Genomic DNA, 7,658 nt, shown 5'->3' with positions numbered 1-7,658 from the left:
CCTCATTGCCAAAGACCCCCTATCTGTCTACTTTTCCTCAGGCATAGAGGACCAGCTGTTAGGACCAGCTGCAGAGGTCAGAGAGAAAAATGCCTTTTATCCTGTATGTTTCTCTCTGGTCTCTTTCACCAGCTGAACAACTAGAATTCAAGGCTTCACTATAGATGTAAGTCTTAGGCAACATGTTGGCAGGGTCATATTTTCTGATACCCATCAATCCTTAACTGTGGACCAGATAGACAAATATCCAGGTCTAACATTAATGGTGAGCACTTTATTCACTTGGTGCCCAAAGATATACTGGATGTTGGAAGCAAAAAATGGGGAACTCAAGTACATTTTAGTAGACTAATTTTCCCTTGGAAGAAGTCTAGAGTCATCTGTCTATGGAGACCTTAGATCTTCAGTTTGCATAATGATGCTACAACAGATTCTTTTGCAAAGATAGGATAGAGTGTTGCCTTTGAAGATGTTGATCATATTACAGAAGCTTTAAAAAAATTATTAAAGGACCAAGGCTTCAAAAGTTATCACAGGTGCTTGCTTCGGCAGCACATATACTAAAATTGGAACGATACAGAGATTAGCATGGCTCCTGCGCAAGGATGACACACAAATTCGTGAAGCGTTCCATATTTAAATAAAAAAAGGGATCATAGTTGAGTTTTAGACATACTATATTCCTGCATCAATCCCATCACTCGTGTCATCTTCCCTCCACCAGGGTTCCCAAGTTCCCTATCCCAGTCCCCACATGCCACCTTGACTGGCACATCTTTAAATTTGGTTGTTGAAGTTTGGATCTCTTGTTTTCAGTGTTATTGACTCTGTGATTTTGATGTTTAGCTATTCCATTCCTATATACCCCATTGTACTTGGATCCCCTTGACTCCTGCTCCCCTTTGTTTCTGTCTCTCCCAACTTTTTCCCCAATTTTTTCCTCCTCAGTTATTTTATAACTTTATTTATAAACTTTTTATAAATAAACTTTTTCCCTCCTAATTCCAACTTCACTATTAGTTTTCAAAGTACTAAATATAGAGAAAATATTTTAAGTATGTAGTATAAGAAAATGTTTAATTTTCCTTGAGGGGAATGATTTTTATATAAAAATATAAAATATATAAAATATAAATAAAATAATAAATAAATCATATATAAAATAAAAATATATAATAAAAATAAAATATAAAAATAAGAATATAAATATTTATATAGTTATATATTTTATAACTTTATTTATAAATTTCTCAGTTTATTTCCATATACTCTGGGATCAAGGGTTATATAATTATCCCCCCTTTCAAGCCTTATATTCCCTCTTCCAGTTATTCTCTATAAGATATATAAATGAGATTACCTTGTATTTGTCCTTCTTCTGGCTTACTTCATTTATCTTCCAGTTCCATCTATGTAATTACTTGCATGATTTCATCATCCCTTACATCTGTCTAGTCCTTCATTGTGTTTTACACAGCACCTTCATGATCCGCTTATCTATCATTAGATACCTAGGTTAATCCCATTTCTTAACTCTTGTACTAAGTGCTTCAATGATTAATGGTATGCATATGTATGGTATGCATAACAGTATACAAAATTTAATGAATTTTTGTGTTCTGGGTTAGATATCCTAAAGTGGAATTGCTGGGTCATATGAAAGCTCAACTCTTTATTTACTGAAATATCTCCATGCTGTTTTTCACAAAGGTTGAACCAGATAACACTCCCACCCACAGTAGAGGAGTTCCTTTTTACCACATTCCCAACAACACAGATGGCTCCTCCAATTTTTGTTATGTGCAATTCTTATTGGTATGAGATGATTTGTCATTGACATCTTGATTTGGATTTCCCTAACTGTAAGTAATTTTTATGTGCCTGTGGGCTATCTGTTGGTCTTCCTCAGAGAAGTCCCTACTAAGTCCTTCTACTCCCCATTTTTGATGAGCTTTTTGAAAATTTTTTCTGTTGATATTCATAAGTACTTTATATATACTAGATATCAACGCTTTACGTAATGTGTCCCACTTACTTTGATGTCTTTTAGTTTTAGCCTCTGTTTATTTTGCATGCAGAAAACATTTAGTTTTATGTAGTCCCATTTGTTTATGTTTTATTCTGTTACCTTTGCCAATAGCATTGTATCATTGAAGACAACTTTGAGGTCCAGATCCTGAAGCTTCCTGCTTATATTTTCCTCAATGCACTTTAGATATTTAAGTATAATATCAAGGTCTTTGACCAACTTTGAATTAATTTCTGTGAAAAGTGTGAAATATGGATCCAGTTAAAAATTTTTACACATAGTTATCCAGTTTTCCCAGTATCATTTGTTAAATGATTTTTACCCTTTACTCCATTTTATTCTCTCAGGTTCTTTGTCAAAAGTTAGTGATACATGAGGCTTGTCTATTGGATATTTTGTTCTGATCTATTGGTCAGAGGGTTCAAATTAAGAGAAAATACTTCAAGAACTTATAGTAGCAAAACATAAAGTTTGCATGGAATCATAAAGAAACCCTGGATAGACAAAATTACACTGACGAATAAGAAACTGGTAGATATCTTGTTATTTAACTTGGAATTATACTATATAGTCACAGTGCTCAAACTCTAGTCTGACTGTACATCTGTTTCTTTTTCCATGGGGTAAATCTTTGCCTTTTTATAATAACTGACTTCATTAGAGGGTATTTCCCTTATGTGGCAGGAACTCCTGGTCAGCTTTCTATATTGAAGCATGATTTGAGGAATTGATTGTAGAAGATTATCAGAGTAAAGGTCATATTCCATTATCAAGAGAAAAATAAGAACAGAACCAAACTGGGATGAGGGTGGGGGAGAGACTTTCATCTTTAAACTTTACATCATGTCATGAGAACCTTTGCATGGCCATATTTTATATATAATCTTACAAATATTATAAAAATGATCCTTGGATTCTCTTAACACATAGATCACCTATTTCTTGGTAACCTATGCTATCAAAAAGTTATAACCAAGTGATATTTCTATTAAACATCTCTAGGAGGCAGTTTATATCCAGAAGAAAAAATAATGATGAGTTGATCAATATTCACCATAATCTTAGACCTTTATCTTCTATTTTATTTTATATGCTAAGTGTGGATTATCCCCCACACTCCTTACTTCAACCTACCAGGTTAAAGGCATCTCAAACCTCTCTTCTGACTTTTTATACTACTAAAGCAGTAATTTGACTCAAGCAAGAACTGAGAAAATAGTTTGAATATTTTTTCTTATGCTTTTAACATTTCTTTAGAAGAAAGTTACAGAATTATATTGAGGAGTGGACCTTTTGACTGCTAAGTTTTTTATACTTCTAAGTCATAAATTCTTTATTGATTTAAAGTTTGACACAGAAAAAATGATTTTCTTTCCCATCAAAAACTTCCATACAAAGAGTATATGAATGTGCTTCTTTTCCTTTATAGAAGCTCTGTATCCTCTCTTAGTTGACTCCGAATATCAAAGATATGTGCCTTGGTCTTGTCCACTTATTGGGTTAAAAGCTTAATGGGGCATTTCATATAAAAAATCATTCCCCACAAGAAAAACTGAACATTTTCTTCTGTTACATATTTATAAACATGTTCTCTATATTTGGTACTTTGAAAACTAATAGTGAAGTTGGAATTAGGAGGGAAAAAAAAAAAGAAATCGTCTAAAATTTAATACCAAAGGAGTTCTAAGAAGGCATTAGAAGCAGGATTATTGATGATAAAGCCCCTGATCTCTATGCCCAAAAGAGCTTTGTGAACAAGAAGGTTTGTAAGAGCAGTAATTTTAACAAGAAGGCTCTAAAAATTATAAGTGGAGGGTCCCAAAAGTTTATGAATACAATAACTAAACTGAAATAGCCTGATTCAAATTCCCCAAACTGCAAAGAGTCTTTTATGATCTTCTATGAGGGTAATCAAATGGTTTGTACATAAGAATAAAACCCATGTGTACATTACCTAAGAGAATTGACCTGTGAGCATTTGACTTCCTGCAGCATTTGGGCAGCATTTGCATCTGCTCATGTGCTTGGATGCTATCTTACGAGTAGAAACAGGGCAAGAACAGAGAAGTGAGTCCACATCCAAGAAAAGTATATAATCCTGGACAATGAAGTCAGAGCCTTTACTCTTCTAGGTAAATATCTACTTGCCCTTTCTGTGACATACATACTATTGCTTTAATAAGCTTTCTTTTCACCTTTGTATAGCTGACTGGTCTGCTCCCACTCTGAGACTGCTGCAGTTGCTCACCCGTCCAGCTGATTCTTTAGTCACAGGCAGCAAGAACCAGGGAAGTCAGAGAGAAGCATATCTCCAGCCTTCCTCATATCAGTAGTCTTCAGATGATGAATTTCCTATACTAAATTTTTAACTTCTTAAAAATATCTTTTCTCCTATTATTCATCTCTTGATCTCTTACCAATCTATTTTCAATTTTTAAAGCAAACCCAAACTTCAAAAATAAATTACAACTACAATAGAAAGAACATTTTCCTAAATGGTTTGAAAGGAAGTTGTGGACCCAATAATTTTTTGATATCTGAATGCATTAGTATGTCTTCCTTGCATGCAACATTCTCCCACATAACCACATATAACCATAAAAATCAGAAAATTAACACATTACCACCGGACCCCAGTCAACTTTTTCCAATTTCCTTTGTAATGTACTTAATAGCAAAAAGGTCCAGGTCAGAAACATATGCTGCATGTAGTAATTTCTCTTTATTTTCTCTCAATTTAGAACAATTTACATCTTCTCTATGAAACCTCAATCTATTTGAAGACTTTAGGTCAGTCATTATGTAGAATTTCCCTTAGCTTAGGTTTGACTGGTGTTATCACATGCATTTTCAATAGGAATATTACAGAAGGATTCTGTGTGCTTCTCATTTCATCCATCCAGTGGGGGCATGCTTTTAAATTGTCATATTATTGATTATATGGGTTATGGTTTATAATATATTTGCTAGGCTTTGCCTCTAGAGTCTTATACTTTATATTTATATCAATAAATATTTTTGAATTTATATGGATATCCTATTACTCATTTAGAGTCAAGATGGTAATGGATATATATTAGTTTGTGGTCATGGTTTTCTTTTTATTCTGTGGATTTTATTTCTTGATACATATAAAATTTTCTAAGTTAGTTACTGTAAAATTATAAAGTTATTCATAATTGGGTTTCAGGCATATAATATTTAAGCACAGATTCCTTCACTGCCCTCCACCAATACCCCACCACCATCCCAAAATCCATTTGCCCCCCACATATCAGTCTGTTTCTAGAGAGGCTCATTTTTTTAAATGTTTTTTTGCGCTGTGGTGTACAGTACTGTTGCTGGTTGGGTTTCATGCATAATGCTTTACCATCCTTCAACATGTCCTCCTCCTGGTTAAACATTTCCCACTACCATAGTCATTGCTCAATTCCTGTCCTCTTCCCCAATTCCCTCAAGTGCCATGTTTCCTTCTGAATACCAGTTTGCATGCTGTTTCCATTGTCTTCAGGCTTGTGAATCCATTTAATCATTTATTTTAACACTCAAAGTGTTCCAAATAATAGCTGACTTCTGTTAGTTTGACATACTCCTTCAACTCTTTGAGTACTTTCTCACAGACAAAATTTCTCAGTCTCATCTTATATTTTTCCTGTTTGGGCATTAGAATTGGCCCTTTCTCTAGTGATAATGATATTTAGAAAGCAAGATCTGGGTGCTAAGGATGCTTATTGCTCTTGTACAGAGACTCTTAGAAGGTAAAACATATTAAAGTATATTACTACATATTTTTTATTTACACACATATGCGCATTACAACCATTTGTTCACTACATTTATCATCACAAGGTTCATTAATTTCCCTCCTTTCTACATTTTAACTTAATTCTCCAAAGTAGGAAATCTGGAGCTCATTTACTGCACATCTTAATTTATTTGATATATTAGTCTATATAAAATCAATCTCATCAAAGAAAGCATCTCTCCATGCCCCCACCATGGGAATGTCTTCTTTATCCTCTGACAGCTGCTAATGCTCCCTCAAGCTCTGTAGATCTTTTCATCACCCCTCTTGACCTGTCCTCACACAGATGTTATCTCACCTTCTAGATCCCCAAACTAAGCCGTTCTTTATGGGATGACCCCATACACTCAGGTCAAGCTACCATCCTACTTCTGAGTTACCACAACTGCTGCTGCCTCTAACCAATTAGGATTCTTGCTCAGTCTCAATGCTTCAGGAAATGGGAGAAAAAAAATGCCTGCATATTTTTATTCTCCTTCAAGGACTTCATTCTCTTTTGTCTTTCATGTTTTCTATTGGATTTTTTAAGTTGTCATAATTTTACTTCTCTCTCTCTCTCTCTCTCTCTCTCTCTCTCTCTCTCTCTCTCTCTCTCTCTCTCTCTCTCTCTCTCTCTCTCTCTCTCTCTCTCTCTCTCTCTCCTTTCCCCCAACACTGTGAATAAAACTCTGGGACTCACACATTCAAGACACTTGCTCTACTGCTGAAATTATCTTCAGTACTCCCTACAATATAGTTTTTAACAGCAAAGTTAGTATTACCATAAAGATACCACCTTAACCCAAACATCAAAAGTAGCATCACTAGTATTGGATCATATTTAATCATGAGTTTCTGATATGATACACTGAGAAGAGATATTCTGAAAAGTAGCTGATCATTGCTCTTTAAAAGTGTCAATGCCATTCAAAAAAAATAATTAGCGCCTGTCCTAAATTGAAAGAATATAAGGAGACATTAAAACTTAACATATCATGTGATCTTCAAATAGATTTTGGTAAAGCGTGGTTAATACCTATACATTTGTTAATAGTATTGAGGTAAATGCTAGACTTCATGATTCTGATCATGATTCTGATCACTAAATTTATGTAAGATATGTAGAAAAGTTGGATAAAATTTTAAGTTAAATTACTTCAAAATGAAAGCTTAAATTTTTAAAAATTTAAAGTTTTTTAAAGTAAGATAACTCAAAGTCTATGCCATCCTGGTAAGCATCACTGAAATGTCAACATAGATTAGCCTTTCTCTAGTGTTTATTGTCTTCAAAGAGTCTGTCAGCCTTAGGCAATGAAGATAGGGTTTTAAATTCTATTTAGTATGTAGAATTACATGCAACTTTTTTCCATTTTTACTTAGAACTTTAGCTTTTTTGTTTTGTTTTGTCTTGTTTGGATTTGGTTTTTGGGTCACACTAGCAGCACTGAAGGGTTCCTCCTGGCTCTACACTCAGAAATCACTTCTGGCAGGCTCCGGGGACCATATGGGATGCCTGGATTCAAACCACCATCCTTCTGCATGCAAGGCAAACGCCCTACCTCCGTGCTATCGCTCCAGCCCCAGAACTTTAGCTTTTGTTGAGCATCTTTTCTCCAGTCTAAAGGTCTTTGACTAAGTTTGTCCCACACCTTTTTGGTTTTTGGTTTTTTGGTTTTGGTTTTGGAACCACACATAGTAACACTCAGTAGTTACTCCTGGCTATGCGCTCAGAAATCGCCCCTGGCTTGGGGGAACATGTGGGGTGTCACCGGGTCCATGAACCGTGGTCCATCCTAGGTTAGCGCGTGCAAAGCAAATGTCCTATCGCCTGTGTCACCGCTCGGG

The 7,658-nt window shown here is 34.9% G+C and overlaps 1 non-coding gene across 1 annotated transcript; it reads left to right on the top strand.

The window, feature by feature from the left end:
* The first annotated feature begins 536 nt into the window (after positions 1-536).
* On the top strand, positions 537-640 carry LOC126004685 (U6 spliceosomal RNA). Its single transcript, XR_007493950.1, has one exon. It is a non-coding gene; the product is annotated as a U6 spliceosomal RNA (small nuclear RNA).
* The last annotated feature ends 7,018 nt before the right edge of the window (positions 641-7,658 follow it).

The sequence above is a fragment of the Suncus etruscus genome, chromosome 3, assembly GCF_024139225.1.
Source record: "Suncus etruscus isolate mSunEtr1 chromosome 3, mSunEtr1.pri.cur, whole genome shotgun sequence".
NCBI classification, from domain to species: Eukaryota; Metazoa; Chordata; class Mammalia; order Eulipotyphla; family Soricidae; genus Suncus; species Suncus etruscus.
This window is presented reverse-complemented; position numbering and strand designations above follow the sequence as displayed.